The 17,822-nt window shown below is 41.2% G+C and overlaps 1 protein-coding gene across 3 annotated transcripts in view; it reads right to left on the bottom strand.

Moving 5' to 3' along the window:
• Positions 1 to 17,822, bottom strand: part of SGK3 (serum/glucocorticoid regulated kinase family member 3) — a 55,056-nt gene that overhangs the window by 31,899 nt on the left and 5,335 nt on the right. The window contains exon 1 of one of the 3 annotated variants that reach the window (XM_014264527.3): positions 1,042 to 1,387. The exons of 1 other annotated variant lie outside the window; for it this stretch is intronic. The gene's annotated coding sequence lies outside the window, so the exon portion shown is untranslated. Of the gene's footprint in view, positions 1 to 1,041; positions 1,388 to 17,822 lie in introns of those variants that run through there. One more of the 3 variants, XM_026791651.2, reaches the window with a different exon arrangement.

Raw genomic sequence — 17,822 nt, 5'->3', positions numbered from 1 at the left:
ATTATTATGTTACATTATCATGTAATCACTAGTGCCTACTTCTTCAGCTTTGCTAAGGTTTTTAAAACAACCAGTACTTCTCACTGACATGGGCAAGTCAATTGTGCTGCATTTCTGATCTAAACGAGAATCTCAAAGTATCTTTTAAAAAACAGGTCAGTTTTCTAGCATTATGTTACAAGAAATACCATGTATGGAGACTACCTTAACAACACTGAACTTTCCAACATGCTTTCCAAAAGCTAGTAACAATTTTTCCTGAAATCTAAAGTATCATAAAGCCTTCAGGAAAAGACTCCTCCATATGCAGCTTCTGTTTTTACCATTAGTTCATATTACAGTCATTGAAGAGACTGATGTGCAGGTGAAGGAAAAAAAAAAGGTCAGAACTATATTTAGACACTGAGACTGAAACAACACTAATGTTAGAAGACTCCAAAATAGAGTAACATCAAGCCTTAAAAATACAGTCTCATTCTATGTGTGTCTATAAAACCACTTGGAATGTCTGAAAGAAGTTATAAACAAACCTTAGCTACAAGGACACTGCAGCAAGTGATATTCACAGAATTCTTCAGTGCAAGAAGAACCGTAAGGGCATTCAGGTGACACTGCTGTGCTGTGATGAAATGCACTACCCGCATAACAACGCATCCTAAGTTCAATGGGGAGTAAGAAAAGCGCATTCCATCCTGCAAAACTACTGCACGTTCAGAAGCAGCACTTACACCTTTATGAGCTGCTAGAGGAGGAAAACACACATAAACACACACAGACACAAAAAAAAAAAAAAAAAAAAAAAGGACGAGCTGTCAAAAGAGCTTTAGCCATATTACTTTACAACAGCCTTTTAATTAACCTCCACAAAATTGAATTCCTCAAGGGTACCTGAATTTCGACAAAGCAGCGTTGCCTAAGACGCTTCAGTGTTGCTCTTCCGAAACAGCAGCACATCCTGGCTGCGAACCATTCGGAGAAGGAGAACGACGGCGCCGAGGCCGCCCCGGTTCCCCTCCCTGGGTACCACGGACCCGCACCTACCTCCCCTACCTCCTCCTCCTCCTGCTGCTCTTCCTCCCCCTCCTCTCCTCACGGGCGCAGCCACCGGCTTCACGGCACTGCGAGGACCTCGGGAAGGAAACCCAGCTTCTCTCGCCTTCACCCCAGCAACTATTTCTGGGCTCCTCTTCCAGGACTTGTAGGAAGTTCAGGCGCTGTTCCTCCGGCTCCCGGCCCGGCTCCCGCCGCCGCTGCCCGGCGCGGCCATGGCCCGCCCCCGCAGGGCAACGCGCTCGGGGCTCGGCGGCGGCGAAAGGGAAAGGGAAAGGCGGCTCCGCCTGGGCGCCGAGGCTGCGGCCGCCCTCCCTCTCTCTCTCCCTCCCTCCTTCTCTTCTTCCCTCCCTGCCTCTCTCCGTGCCTGCCTCCCGCCCCTCCCCGCCCGCGGCGCCAGGCTGCCCGCCCGCCCGCGCAGCCCTCCGCGGAGCGCGGCCTGCCCCGGGCTGGGGGACGGGGCCGGGAGGTGAGATGCTCTCCCCCTCCCGCCCTATCTATATCATCTATATCTATACCTGTATCCATATCTATAGAGCCACACTAAAATAAAACACTTTTAAACCCCATATTTTGTTTTAGGGGCAAGTTTTCACTTCCCCTAATCCCAAGGCTTCAGTCCCCTCTCCTCTACCCAGCCCCTAGGGGGATGCTCCTGCTCCTGCTGGGCGGCTCCCCACAGAAACTCTGGAAAAAACAGCAACGCTCGGGTAAAAATAACTTTAAAACACCCCTGCGCACACGAGGGGTGTCACTTTAACTCTCCAGTGTGCCCAGGGGTGCCCACAATCCACCGGCAAGGCCGTCATTAAGCCAGCCAGCCGCTGTAATGACAGCTCTCCTGCTGTATGGGCAGGAGCAATAACACAGGGGAAATGAGATAGGTTTGTGTGATATCTAGCACTGTTTAGGGAACTATTTCTGCAACCTCTGAAATTTCAGGGGTAAGTTTCAACACCCCCACTAAAATTCAACCAGACGTCTTAAAATTATCTGTAACTTGCTAAGTTTTCCTGAGCAAATTGAGGCCATAAAACAGTTATAAAAATATAAATTATAGGGGGGAGGAAAAAAAGCTCTTTTAATGACAGTATCACTCCTCACTTTATTTTGTTAACGAGACCTAAAAGTGTGAGACAAACAGGAGTTAGCATGGATTCTATTTAACAGAAAAGACCACCACACCCATTAAGTTAAAGCCTCATGTTTACTGAGGATCTGCTATGCTTTCAAACATTCAGAGAAGGCTTAAGAGTCAGGGAATATCTAATGCAAATGGTAACACTTAGGATGAGTTAACAGCCTATGCCATTTTAGCTTCCTCCCCATAAATACCTGAAATGTTTCTTGGGATTTCAAAGGCTATGCAGAGAATGAACACAAGTGTGAAAATACTGCAGCCCACTCTAGTGTATTACCACTGTAACACAAGGGTGTCCCCAAAACCCCACAAGCTGTCATGAGGAACTGTTCCATTGATTATGGAGAAGCCCCATGTTCTACAGGCCTGCCTTCACAAGACTTGTATTGGGCCTGACAGGACATGACGGTGCTCATTTCAACAGTCACAGGTATTGGCAAGTATCTGGCAAGCAGCAATTCAGGAGATCCTGTTTCTGAACAGTGCTGCTGCTGAAGTATTCCTGCATAATGCTACACTCATGTGTCAGGCACTGACAGCCATCCAAGCATTCTCCAAAAACAAATCAGGGAAGCAGTCTGGCAGTTTTAAAAATACGTCAGTGTTCGGATTAGAGTGTTGTAACTGTGTCCACACAAGCTACAAGTCAACTGGATCACAAGCTTCCATTTCAGTAGAGTCCACACAGGAAGAAATGAGGAATTTTACCATTCTAACCTGCCCTTTCCTGATTTTGGAGCTTTGTGGTTTTGGAAAGGTACTGCTAGATATTGAGACTTGGCATTGCAGCAACAGCCTTCTCTGCTCTTTCAGATCTGCCAAGGTATTTGCCTCTGCATTCACAGAGAGGATTTAAAGAGGCTTTGTTAGGACTTCTCGAGGTGAGCCCCAGACCAGAATGCTTCTGAACTTCAGTCAGCTACAATAACTCATTGGCAAATAATTTAGTCAGGTAATCTGTATTCAAGAGCTATTTTACTTTGCAGTTGTTTAGCAGTGTTCTGCTTCTGTCTGCTTGATAGTTTTCAGTTAATGATTCACTTGTCAGCAGATCAGTTAAATGGAGCTACTGGACTGATTTACAGTACAGCCTCAATCCAGGAAAGGTGAGAAGATGACCCTGGCTTGGAGATAATTTAACTCTGTCTCACAGTCTAAGCCCTAAACTTTTGACTAAAGAGCAGCTTTTTGTCCTTCCTCACACTGAACATCCCTCTGCAGACTGGGCTGTCGAGCAGTTAATTTTATACAGTTCCTCTCCCTATTCTGGGGTACATAATTAGAGATTAGCAACACGGTACATATCCTTAAATTGTAATTTGCCTGAACGAATTCCACAGTACATTCATCTGTCTAGTGCATCATGCTATGCAAAACACTGTTAAGGTCCTAAAATTTAAATAAATTGTAATTTACAGATTTGCTTGGTGAGCTTTTAAAGGCTAATATTCTAATGTCAAGGTAGATACCTGGTGGTTAACTGCATAGCACACAGAGAAATGCATGGAATTCAGCTTGCCTTTTAGTGAAGTTAAAGGTCAGCATTCACTCTGACATTTTTGTCCCCAGGAACTCCCTTGCATTCCCCATTTATGTTTTCTGGGCAGTAATACACACAAAGAACCTCATTTCCACCGCTTTGCAGTACTTTGCTTCTAAGGAATGTTACAAATCCATGTAAGTGTGCTGCCATCCCAACTATTTTAAGCCTTTTCTCAAGGAATATCAGTGATTGGGTGGTGGGGGTGGAAAATATGAGAAAACAGAAGAAAAATGAAGGACCCATCTCAACTCCACTGCAAATGTGAGAGGTCACAGAAATGCAGAGTACCTTTAACATGTTAGTCCAAGCCCAGGAAGAGCAGGAAGCAACAATATGAACTATTCAGTTCTGGTTTTACTGAAAATGTCCTTGAATTAGTATGAAAACCTTGTCCCTGACCAAAGATCAAGTCTCATTTTATAACATCAAGAGAACTATACAGAAAGAAACAGAGCATAAAAAAACATTGTAAGACAAAGACAAGCAGGAATACAGATGACTTGTTTAAATGCAGCCAGGAGTTCTGCTAGTGAATACTGTTGCATATAAATATATCATGAAACTTTTGTATACATTCAAATATTCACACAAAAAGCACAGCCCAAACCACTTGACAAGTGTAGTCCAAGAATTTTAGTTACTTCTAAAACACAGCAGGTCATTGAACAACAAAATCATTACTTCACTATCAGCTTCAAGCATTAACACTACAGCTCTCCATTTCAGTTCTTGCATCTTCAAAGGAATATCTTAGCCTATCTTGGTTAACACCAAGCTTTGTATCCTCACACAAAGGAAAACACAACCTCCTTGCTCTAGAACAGACTGTTAATAGTCAAGAGATTTGGACACTAAGATGAGATGGTGTCTGGAATTAAAGCTCCTTCTGTGGCAGTATCTTGCCAACTGTTAACTCCAGTTAAACCAAATGTGTCTGTTCAAAACCCTCCAAACATGATATGGTAATAGATATGAAGCAATCTTTTAAATAGTTATTGTTAGCCTTTAGCCCATCAAGCCCTGGACTTAGACTTCATTCAGGAAACGACTCATGGCCACTGCAGTTAACACCACATGTGCCAATTGTTGTAATCAAAGATCCCACGTCCCAGCAGGCTGTACCCACAGCACTGAGCAGTGTGAGGACATCGCCCTTCAGAAAGGCCTCGGGCTGCAATGGATGGGCCTCACAAAGACACAGGCAAATGGTGTCTAACAGGGATTCTGGCTGCCACGAAGACCCCATAAATGTATGAAGACAGATGTGCACCTGCCCTGTTCTAAGGGTTACTCTCACACTGCTTTCCAGCCTCCTGTTTGGCAGCTAACTGGGCCATGCTCATACCCCACTGCCTGATTAGGAACTGAGGAGGTTTGGGCAGGGGCCAGTGGGGACCTGGCGTTCAGCCCTGCAGTGTGGCACCCGAGAGCTGTGTACTGGAGAAAACAGCATCTTGAGAGACTCCCTGCGCTCATGAGATTACCAGAAAACACAGGCTACCATGGACAACATCAGGTAAGAGAAGCCACTGGGTGGGAAAGTGAACCAGCTGAAAGCCTCAGAGTTAAAACTGTTCAAGAAACACCAGCTGGCAAGATTTAAAGCTCACAATGCAGGTGCAAGCGTCAGTATCACCAGGTAACTGTTCTCTACCAAAGCTGGTTTTGTAACACTTAATGAATGTATGCATATTAATAGATTTCATTTAACTCATTTTCACAGTTGCATGCATGTGCTTATTAGAGGAGTCTGAGTAATGGTTCAGTTTTACATGAGCTGCACAGAGGAAATGGTTTTTTCCCTACTTTCTTTTTGTACGCTAGATCAGCTACAGAATGTCTTCACATGACAGTCTTTCAATTTGAAGGAATGAAATGAATACTTAAAAGACTGATTCATTGCAAACATATACTTCAACCCCTTCTCCCAAGCAAACTAACCAACCCACCAGAAACCACCCCAAGCCTCCTAAACACAGCTGAAAGATTTAGTATTATCTTTTGACAAAGCATAAGAATTTGGCAAGCAAAAGGATGCTTCATTCATAGTGACATAGTGAACTGCAGTTTTCCAGCACTCCAGACACAAAGATGATGATCCATGAGTATTACAAGAAGAATGTCCTGGAGCACAGAGGTTAATGAACATCCAAACCACGATCTGCAACAACACTACATGGACTCTCCCTCAGCACAGCAAACACCACAAATCAAAATGATGGAAAACTATAGACAAACCATAATAAACTGCATCATTTCGTGAACATCACAGAGTGTGTATAACATGCACCAGAAAAATGACAGCAGCACCACATCAAAGAAATGCTTCACAGAAGCTCAGAAGAAAACTGGTTTAAATCAACTGAAGCATACTAAAGGAACACTAGTACACAAGCAAGCATTCTGCCAACAGCATAAATGAATGATGAAATTTCAAAGTAAAAATGCAAAATTGGGCAGTGAAATACCATATCTACAATTTCAATACATGTATCTCTGTTTTCCTGATTTCATCCTCAAGTATTTTCCTCATGCACACACCAAAATGTATTATTGCTATTTTACATGGAGTACTTTTTCTCAGGTTGTTTTCACTTTTTTCAATGATTAGTTTCTAAAAATTACTTAGCATGTAAGGCATTTAAAGTGAACGGTGAATTCCGTGCACATGAACTGTCTGACTGAAACCCTTCTGTTTACATCCTATTCACTTATCACTCCAAGAGCTGGCAGGGTTCCACCAGGAGATATCACCCAACCATAGCTGTGTCCTTAGGAGAAGCAGAACTATCAGAAGGCACATGGTCCCTGTATCTCCTTTTGCCCTGCAGCTGCCCTCACCCACTGCAAGTGTGCCCAAGTGAAACCTCCAAGAACCAGTTCAGCTGCCAGAAGAACAGTGTGAATGCTGAGTTCCTGATAGCCCAGTTTACCCTAGTGATCAGTTATCTCAGAGACCCACAGTGTGGATGCTGCCTCAAGCCACCTCCACTTGCTCACATGCAAGCTCAAAAGATTTACATGGGTTCCAAGAATATGAGGAAAAAGAGAAGCACATTGGACCTGGCTTCCCACCAAGGGTGAATACACACATAACAAAAGGGAATATATAGATAACAAAAGATACCCAGCTGCTTTATAGGCATATAGCAACACATGTGCTTGACATGTCACATATACAGCTTATTGGTACATGCTGACATGTTCTGGAACTAGTTTCAGCAGACATGCACAAAACACAGTGATAAATTACTGCACTGGTAAACACTGTGAAGCTGAAGTTATCAAATACAGCCCATAAAGTATAAATTGTCAAAAAAACCTCCCAACTGACAGCACTGTATGACCTGCATTTTGCTCTCAACAAAGACTCTTTGGAATTCCATTTATAAATACAGTTCTATAAAATAGGTCAAGTCTCTGAGTTTCCAGGAGATCTGAGCAATTTGTGCAGGAAGGTATACCAAAGCTAAGTAAAAAAGAAAAAAATCTCTCTAAGTGGTAATTCTGTATGGATGTTTCTTATTTCAGCCTCCTGAATCCCAGCTACAGCACGTTCTGCTAGAATTGCAAATACAGGCTGGGGTGAACAAACATGCTTTGGTAAACAAGTTCTCTGGCACACAATGTTATGTAGGTGGGGTCTACCCAGAATGTCAAGAGTTCTTCCTCAAATTGTAGAGATGAGCAAGAACACAAGGACCCTGTTTGCATTTTCAAGCTATTTACTGGTATTCTAGTCAAAAGAAACTGAACAAGGGCTTTGGTTTGGGGTGTGTATGTCCCCTTGCAAAAGACTCACAGCCTTTTTCCAAAATAAAAACATTTTAAAGGCAGCCTAGGATCTACAGAATTGGCCAGATTTGTTTTTGCTATTCTATTAATATTTCCAACAAACTGTTTATGGCAAAAGACACATCAATTCCACTAAAGCACTGTTATGCACCAACTCAGAGTAGAAAAAAGGTAGCAACAATGAAAAAAACCCAACCTACCAAAGCAAGAAGATGTATCTTAAAATCCAAAAAGGACACATATTTAAGACAAATGTTTCAAGAGTTTATTATTTGCTGACCTTACTTTGCTTACTTGTTTATCTAGCCATTTCCCAGGTTTGCCAGATTTCCAATGCTATTCCTGACCCACAGAGAAGATGCACATTCATCTACCAGCCAGAGAATCTGATTTTTGTACTCCAAGAACATCTTCATTCTCACATTTTCTGTCCTAGGAACTATGGGTCAGTGTTTGAAGGTACATGTGAGTCTGAACTTCTAAATGAGTTTCAGAAAGAATTTATATAAAGACACATCAGCAATATTTTACTTAAACATGCATATGGTCCTCTTATACCAGGTAAAACCAATACAACAAGCAGCAGGTACAGATCATCTTCTGGACTCCAATAAACTAATTTTTTCTTTAACTTACCTTTCTTTTTATAATATTGCAATCTAGCAGAAGCCAGATAATGGAATATTATAAATCTAAGTATGGAGCATAAGCAACAAGTAAATAAGTCCATCTAATCTCAATACTAATTCAACACCACTGTTCCATTTTGCAGCTTTAAAAAGGAACATGGCAGTTTTGAGGTCAATAGTTTTTTGATGTTAGGTGTTGTGGTGTTGCAGGGTAGGGACCACATGGAATGAGCAAGTTATTGTAGATTACAGCATGGAACTTGACTACCAGGTAGGAGAAATTACCACAAAATTGTATCTATTGACATTTAGCTTTGATGTACATACAGCCATTTTAAAAGGGACAGTAAGAATCAGATTATTTAAAAAACATGGTATTTTCTTGAAGTCATTGTTCAAATTACTCAAATGTTTCATATGAAAATGTCCCTGCACACAATCCAAGCTACTCTTGGATATATCAAGAGCAAGTCTTATTCCAACTACAGTTTTCTCCAACAGTGCTGTACAAATTAAAGTAGTTTTTGTAGATGACAGCACAATTCTAAGTTTGCACAAGAACACAAAAGAGCAGAATGTCAGAGTTTTCTAATTACATGGCAATCTTTGTGTCAACCTGGTTCATTAAATGTTTTTATAAATCTTTGAATTGAAGAAAAAAATATTTTTCTAGAAAGGAGATAAAAGATTTTGTAAAGCCATGAGAACTTAAGATACACATCTCCTGCACTATAGCTCTTGATAAATACATGGGTTTTGCATTGGTACTACAATATGGGATACGTATGGAATCTGTATAACATCCAAGAAGCTACCAAAAATCAATCTCTGTTTGGATGCAATTGCAGCGGCAGTGAGGATCTCCTAACTGGAATGTTCACTGTGCTAGTGGATAATAACAGGAACAGTGTTGGAGGAGGGTACTAATATCTCTCATTCCTGGATGGTCTGAAGCACACCCCATGCAAGCACTCAAAAATCTCTCCATGTCACAGCAGCTCTGTTTCCCCTCAGGTCTGGGATGAGTCAGCAGCAGTTTGCTACACCAAATTGCTTCCGATTCCAATGTACCTTGCATTTTTTTAAAAAGTGTTGCGGTAACAGCCCTTCAAAATACCCACTTGAGAAATAATGTTTCATTGTTCACCTTTATGTAACTGTGGTTATCCCAGGCCTACGCTGCTCTTTTTTTTGATTTGTTTGTCACCAACTTATACCTTCCCGAAAGCGGCTGTTGCCACACCAGAACCTCAGGGAACCTCAGAACCTGCGGTCACCTCCCCTGGGGAGCCGGGAATGTCCAGCCAAGGGTCCTCACCACACACCTCTGTTAAAACAAAGTCGGGATAATTGTGGACATTTTCATCCTTCACCCATCTACCTCCCCTGATTGATGTAGCAGCGAGTCCAAAGTCAGAAAATACAACCACTGTTTATTTCTCACTCTTACAGGAATGATGACTAATTTTGAGAAGAGAAATGCAGAAGTAATCGGGATTTTTTTAAAGTCACAGTAAGGAGGTTGGCAGTTTCTGCTGCTGACTCCTATTTCCAGCTTTCCTATACACATAATTGCTAAACAAAGTTTTTCATATACACTTTATTGCATACATTGTGAACTGTCCTGGTTTCAGCTGGGATAGAGTTCATTTTCTTTCTATTAGTTGGTACAGTGCTGTGTTCTGGATGCAGTCTGAGAACAGTGTTGATAACACATTAATGTTTTAGTTGTTGCTAAGCAGTGCTTACCCTAAGTCAAGGGCTTTTCATGTTCCCATCCTCTGCCACTGAGCAGGTGCACAAGAATCTGGGAGGGATCACAGCTGGGGCAGCTGACCTGAACTGGCCAAAGGGATATTCCATACCTTAGAGCATCACACTCAGCATACAAACTGGGGGAGCTGGCCAGGAGGCACCAATCCCTGCTCAGGGATGGGCTGGGTGTCAGAGCATGGTGAGCAATTGTATTGTCCATCACTTCTTTCTCTTGGGTTTTATTCCGCTCTTTCCATTTTCTCCATTATTTTTATTGTTATTGTTATTACTTTTTTTTCAATCATTAAACTTTTCTCACCTCAACCCATGAGCCGTACTTTTCTCCAATTCTCCCCTGGCTCCCACCAGGACGGGGGAGTGAGCAAGGGCCTGGTTGCCTCCTGGGGCTAAACCATAACATGAACCTGCACAGTTAAACCTGTGCCACATCTTCAAATCTGTTTTATTGGAAGGATGTCCCAAGTCACACAAGTCAGAGCAATTTATGGGATAAACAAGAGGCAGTAGAACTTCTATCAACTAACAAAAGCATCAGTGGTTGAGTGACACAAAAAGTGACCAAATAAAACATTAAACACCAAAGAAAAATACATTTTGGATATTTCACATAAAAGAAAATTTGAAAGCACTAATATGCCTACCATGGTGGACAGATAGAGCCAAACTATACTTGTATACATACAAACTATACTTGTATGGCCATTAGAATTGTGGAAGTATGAAAACAAGATGTTGGGATTACTTATTTAATTTACATGGGATTATGTTCAGTTTTGTTTTATTGAGTGTCCAGGAAAGTTGAGGGGAGACCATGACTCCCTGTAGTGCCTGGAAGGAGAGAGGAAAACATGCAGAACTTGCACTCCTTTACTTTATAACTAAAATAATAATTATTATTTTGAGATTTTCTTTGAAAAGAAAGAAACCACCCAACCAAAAACCCCAAACTACTTATATGCGGGGAGGGACAGTTGGGACAAATTTACTACAAAAGTAAGTAAATCAGATACTAACAAAAGATTATTCCGTAGAATAATTGTTAGTATCTTCTGAACACATAATTTGTCTTACATTTTAACCAGATCCTTTTCCAAGTGTGGCAGCACATGTCACAGCTTTAATTCAGAGGAAGTTCCAAACTGATGGGCTTCCCACAGCAGGGTAGGTGCCTTTGCCACCCACCCTGGATGTGAAACAGGTCAATGGTAATTCTTTAGCATCACTGCTGCCACCAAGGGTGAACACCCAAAGGTTCAGCTGTCTCTTGGGAGTGGACTGCAGCACAGCATTCCCCATTCAAAACAGCAAGGGCAGGCATTTCAGTTCATTGCTGAGGTCACCCACGTCAAGCAGCTGCTCGTCCTGATGAAATGGTTCAGTTAAAATGTTCTACTGTCATTGCTGTGATGAGCCATGGAGAGAAATCCATGGTTGGAGGAGTCTGGATTCAGTGTCTGACCTTTCTACAGTGTCAACAACTTGTGAAACAAAATCTGGACCATCCCACGAATGGGCTGAGGTTACAGACCAGAAATGGAGACTAGGTGATCTTTAAGGTCCCTTCCAATCCAAACCATTCTGTCATTGTGTAAATCTGAAAGAATACACGCTCCTTAGGTTTTAAATTGATGTTTCCCACTATGGTAGATCCACTGTCACAGCACAATGGCAGACAACAAGCACAATGACAGCCAGCAGAATCTGAAGCCTTGCAAAAACAAGCCATTTGCACTGACAGGGCTAATCAGTTTAAACAACAACAAAGCCATTAAAAACCACCTACAGCACCAGGATTATTTGTTTGATATCTCAGATCTACACATCAAACAGCTAGCAACTTGGAAGTAAAACCAAGGAGCCTGAACAGGGAATCTACCACCATGTGGTATCTCAGCAGTCACATGGCATAGGGAGCAAAGGCCTGTGAATTGACAGCACTTTAGTTTAGTTTAGACTTAAAGTTCTTTTCTTGAAAATTAGATATTTTTTTTACATTTAAAAAAGGCAGTGGATCCTTTAGACTTGTTTCTAGACAAATGGAAAGCAACCAGTTCAGAAGAAAAGTTGACTAAATGTCATTAAATGCGAGGTGGTGGAGCCCAGTAATGAAGCCTTCTAAGAGAATGTGAACACAGGAGACACCAAGGGGCAAGACAAGAAAGAAGCAGCAATTCCTCTACAAAACAATACAACGTGATAATCTGTGCTTGTGCCCTGCAAAAATAAACAAAAGCAGCAGAAGATTTATTTGTTGAGACAGGTACAGAATGTGAAAACATAGTCAAATTGCTAGCAATAAATTTAAAATCGGCAAAAGTACATAGTTATGAGAATCAACTTGGTTAAGGTAGAATTATAATGCAAAAAACCCCCAAAACCTAGCAACAAAAAGAAATCCTTATTATCAATATGTTTATAGCCTAAGAGCCAGAAAAACCTTCTGACCCTACAGAGAGAAAAGCTGATGAGAGATGACACCCAGGAGACCATCATGTCTAGGACATCAGCCTACACCAAGGGGGTCAAATGCAAGCAGTGATTGGCATAAATCACAGTAATTACAGGTAAGATTTCAGGAGGAACAGGAGAGAGGCAGAGAATGTGAATGGAAGTGTATGCATGTCTGCACAATGGAAAAAACCCAAATAAATAAACCAAAGCAACAAAAACCAGGTAAGAATATTGAAGACCTAGTGAGTCAGTTTAGCTTCAAATTCCTGGAGAAAACAATCCAAAACAGATCAATTAGCAGCACCTGGAAGATAATCCTAAGTAACAGACAGAAGAGATTTGTTAAATCAGATTGCTAACTTCCTCTGACAGCCTTCCAGAGAGGTAGGAGAGAAATCACAGATGTCACACCTTCCCTTTAGAAAAGCTTTGAAACTGCCTTGAGATATTTTAACAACCAGGTTACAAAAGCAGGAAGAATAAATATTAATTCTAGATGTGAGAAACAGAGGTTAAATATATCATCATCAGGACAGGGTAGTGATCTGGAAGAATGGAGTGAAATGTAGCAGGTTATATGCAAAATACTGCCCACAGGCAGGAAACATCTAATATGGAAATACAGGATGGGAAACAAGGCCTCAGACTACAGCAGGTCACAATGACAAATGTCATGCAATTCTAAGACAAGTATTGCTGTGAGGTATAAAATAAGAGTGGAAAGCCTGAGCATAATCTGCTGAACTCAGAAAAGTCATTCTACTTCAGTCTGTTTTTGTCTGAATATCTCGGGCATGGTGGTCCTACCTGTGTGGGTCTGGGGAACAGAAATAAGAATGAAAACTGGTCTGGAAAATGTGACTTATGGGGAAGTGGCATGGACAAGCTAGTGTGGGGTGGGGTCAGGGGAACCCACTTCAGGGGTAGCTGTTATCCTGGAAGACTACTTCAAAGAGAAGGGAATTGTCCCTTCAGGACAAGTCCTAATGAGCTTAAAAAGAACACAGAAAAGGTTCAGGTTAATAAGCACTGGATGAGGAGAGGCAAGAACATGAAAAAACTATTGGAAGGGTAGTGAAGTAATGGAAGAGATTTCAGCAGGAAAGAGCTTTAAAAAGAGCTGAAGCAAACACTTCTTCATAAAACACAGATTGCATCTTTGGGGCAGAGATCACTTGAGACAGACCTTATGGCTGGGAGCAATGGTTGAGGAATGCCATGGTGGCAATCAGAAGTGAGGGAAGGAAAAAGTGGTTTAGAAACACAGAGAGAAGCTCTGAGGGAAGTCAGGTGACAGGAAGGAAGCTGGGAAAAACAAAGATTAAAAATGAGACTGCCATTTGCAGGGAGAATCATTTCAGAGGTGTGCTACACTTTAATGAGCAATGACTTAGAAGGATGCACCTGAAGTCAAGAGAAAAGATGGGCTCCAGGTGCTTGGATCTACTCTGGCTGCAGTTTTGGTTTCAATGTCTTAGCAAATAATGCAGTGCAAGAAAAGCATATCCACAGAGAGGAAGAGAGTTGATGCTGAAGATGCAGCACCACACGACCCATGTTGGCATGGCAGGCTGTGCGTTTTGCTTCAACCCAGTTTTAGCCTGGTCCTGTGCCCGGATCAGTGCTAAGAGCACACTGGAAGAACATCTTCCAATCTTATTTCATCTGAAAAGAATCCAGCTCATGTTCCCCAGGATCCCCCAGCAGAATGAACCACAATGGATGTAATCCAAAAGCTTGCTCCTGAACTGAACTAATAATGTTAGAGAGACTCATCTGAAGCCAAGCCAGAGGAATCCAGGGACCAGCTGTGACATCCATGTGGCAGAGACCAAAGCAGGACACACCAGCCACAGCAGAGCAGAACAACAGTGCTTTCCTCCACTGTTACATTTTGCAGCAACAAGCATGAGTGGAGTGACAGTGTTCACTCTCTAGACACCAGGCACTGACTGATTTGAGACAACATATTGACAATTTTAACTGACATCTGATGTGACATATGGACATCTCTGGTAGATCTGTAAATACACTGCAACAACTATCACAATATTTTAACTTAGCAACCGCATTTGCTTTAAAATAACATTGCTAATAATCTGTCCTATTTTTCTTTCTTTCTTTTCTTTAAATGAGGACCTATGTCTAGGGACTTTCTGACTCATAATTAAAACAGCAAAACCAAAACAAAGGGCCAAGCACCCAAGTCATCAATCTTTTCCAGCTGCCGAGTCATAGAGCAGTAACCAAGACAAAGAATGTTCTAGCTTCTCCCTGCCACTTCCTAATACCAACATATTTTCATTTCATAAACTTTCTTTTCCTAAAGAAGTGTCAAATTGTGCACATGTCTGTGTGTGTCCCCTGTCCCTGTTTAGATTCTGAGCTTCAAGGCCGTCCTCTGTTCCTCATGCTCTGTAGCTTCTGAAATATTCAGCCCCTTCAGATTCTTTCTCAGGGACTGTTTGTTTCTTACTCTGTGCACATCACACATCCAACATGGTTCCCTGAATAATTATCCAGGATTTGACTGGGTGGTTGATGATAAAATTTCTTTCAGGTCATTTCAAGTGACGCTCCTATGTAAAACAGTAAACTGATTTGTGCATGCATTGACAAGTCTGCAGTTTAATTTTTGAGTAAAACCCTGTAAGGGTTATGAAATTCCTCCTTCTGCCTCTATTTCCATTCTTTATAAATAAACCCATATTTTATGTGTAAAATCCTACAAACAATCTCAACTAATATCAACAAATACAATTAAAGGATTTGCAGAGAAATTCAAGATACCTTTTAATACATGAGAGAAGCTACAGAAATCTGGTTTTATTCCCAGATAATTAAACAAGGGGATAAATGGCTGAGGGCGTAAAACATAAGAATATCTTAACTGAGGATCTGAGCCAGCTTGTGTTGCAGACAGGCATTATTTACACATTCTGGTGAAGTACTCCACAGATTTAACATTTTAAGGCAGTTTGTGAATTTCTAATGTCAATTCACATAAAATGTGCTTAAATACCCAGATGCTATGACCAAAACTAAATGAGTAATAAATCTGAAGTTCATCTGAACTGGCGAGGTTAAGTCAAGTTTCTAGTTTAAATTTATATTGCCTTGGATGTGTAAATTAACATCCAAGCAGCAAAATTTACTTTTAATTGGCTTGGACCGTAGATGAACTCTTTCCTTTTTAGTCTGCCTTCTGATTTTAATTGGGTAGAAAGCTACTGTAAATATTTTCTTCTTTCTCACCCCTTCTTCCAAAGGTTTTTCATAAACAAGTGAGGTATTGTTTAGCTGCTGTGCTCTAGACCCCACACACCCCAAAGCAAAACAGAGGAAAAGTATGTGTTCAGATTGCTACAGGGCAGGACTTTATACATTTTTTCATCACATACCAGCAAACAACTTGCCTTCCTCCAAACAAATTGATCAATGCAACTTATAGTGTCTTTTTAGCTTTGCTTCTCATCATCTGTAAGGAGAGAAGAGTAGGCTTGGAAACTTGGGCAAAGGAACCTAAACAGATTTGCTCAGCAGTCTCCAAGTCTCTGGTCAACAGCTCTGTGCTGTTCAAAGCCCAAGTACAAGTGCATCACTGTTCTCTCATTTAAATGTAGAATAATTCTAGGATTCATGGCAATGCCAGCTTAAACTTAGCTCTAAAGAAACCCTTTGTTTTCAAATAAATCAGTGCCTGGTTTTAGATAATTCTATAAAGAATCCTATTCACCCACCACGTAACCTATTAGTTAACATGAAAAGAGCACCAAAGAGGCAGCCAACCTCCAAAAAATTGTGAAGAAAAGTGAAGTTAAACCAATCTATCTGGCATATGCCTTTGGAGTTACATATAATGTGTGTGGACACACAAACAAGATGTAAAACCTCATTGCAAACAGCACTGTTCATTCTTGATACAAACACTTTACACAAAGACAGCTGAAGATTTTGTAGCACACATTCTCTCACCAGAGCAAGGTAATTGTCTGGTTTTCTGTCACTGCTCAAAGTGTCACATTATTTTCAAGGCACACAACTAAAGGACAGTTTTGGGGTTCCCTGACACAGAAACTCCATTTGTTTATTATCAGGGCTCTGAAAACAGAAAGATGGTAGGCAAGAATTGTTAGTCCCAAATACTCCAAAGACAACAGATATTCTCTTACCAAAGGCTGATTTGAGAGGATGAAACTTAGAAATTAAAATAATAAAATGCAGCTTTTTCACTAGTCTGAAAAATCTGTGACCCCTTTTAAAGAACAATTGATGAAAACAAGTTAATTATTTACAAGATATTTACCATGAGTACTGGGAGATTAAATTAGAAGAATTACATTTATTGCTTAAATGAAACAGGAGGGTCTAATATTTGGAAAAAAAAGAAAAAATCAGGAGGCTAATTGGATAATTGGATTCTAGGCTATCAGGATCCACTATGACCCCAAATAACCCCCTTCTGTTTCACTTCTTACCTGTCATAAAACATTGCTATATAGTCCTTAATGCTACATTCTCTTTTTACTTATCTTTTTATAAAAACATAGCTTTTTTCTTTCTGCCCCCCCCGCCACTTTAATAAATCCAAGTTGCACTGCTGCTATGGCAGCAAGGAAGCAGAAGTCTCCTAGTTCTTTGATGCACTTGTCTTCAAGGCATTTGACAGTCTGGGTACTTTTGCCAGGTAGTTTTTATTTCTGAATTGTCCTAAGTTTTCTCTGTTTTGTAGTTTTTGGCAGCACTCCAAACTTGTAGACTTAATGCATCTTACTTTTGCAAAGTATGGTTAAGTACCATCCAAAGGGAGTACAGGAGTTATTTTCTTCTTTAATTACCTCCTGTCCCTTCTCTATGCTCTTTCCAGCATTAAAGCAGAACACATACCATAAACTGGAAATTCTATCATGGTTGACTAAAAGCATTCATTTTCTGAATGCTCAGTCCTTACTTATTTACTAAATTTAGTATAAAACATATTTTAGGGTTTGATAGTGATCCCAGTTCATAAATACCTAACACTAGGAATCTACAAACAAACAAACAAACATCTAAACCTAAACTATTATAATATAAACACACAGTAGTTCAGAGTCATGCAGATCGGGTACACTTGCATCCTACTGCATCCAACATTCCTTCACCTAAGCAGGAACTACACAGGGTATGGAAGAGGCCAAAACACAGCCAGCCATGGGCTGCAGCACATTCTCTAGGTGAGTTGGAGGTAAGTGGATTTGTTTTGTGAACCTTGAGAAGAGGCTTGAGGGGCACCTAACAGCAGCCTCCCAATGGCTTGGAGAAGAAGCCAGACTTGCAGGTGCATTGCATGAGAAGGAAAATCCCCACAAGGATAACTGACCACTAGGACAGGGTGTCCAGGGGGGCTGTGGAGCCTCTGTCTTTGGAGGCTTTCAAAACACAGGCAAACACAGCC

This window comes from Zonotrichia albicollis, chromosome 1, assembly GCF_047830755.1.
Source record: "Zonotrichia albicollis isolate bZonAlb1 chromosome 1, bZonAlb1.hap1, whole genome shotgun sequence".
In the NCBI taxonomy this organism is placed as follows: Eukaryota; Metazoa; Chordata; class Aves; order Passeriformes; family Passerellidae; genus Zonotrichia; species Zonotrichia albicollis.
The sequence above is the reverse complement of the archived record's forward strand: the minus strand, read 5'-3'. Positions and strand labels throughout refer to the sequence as shown.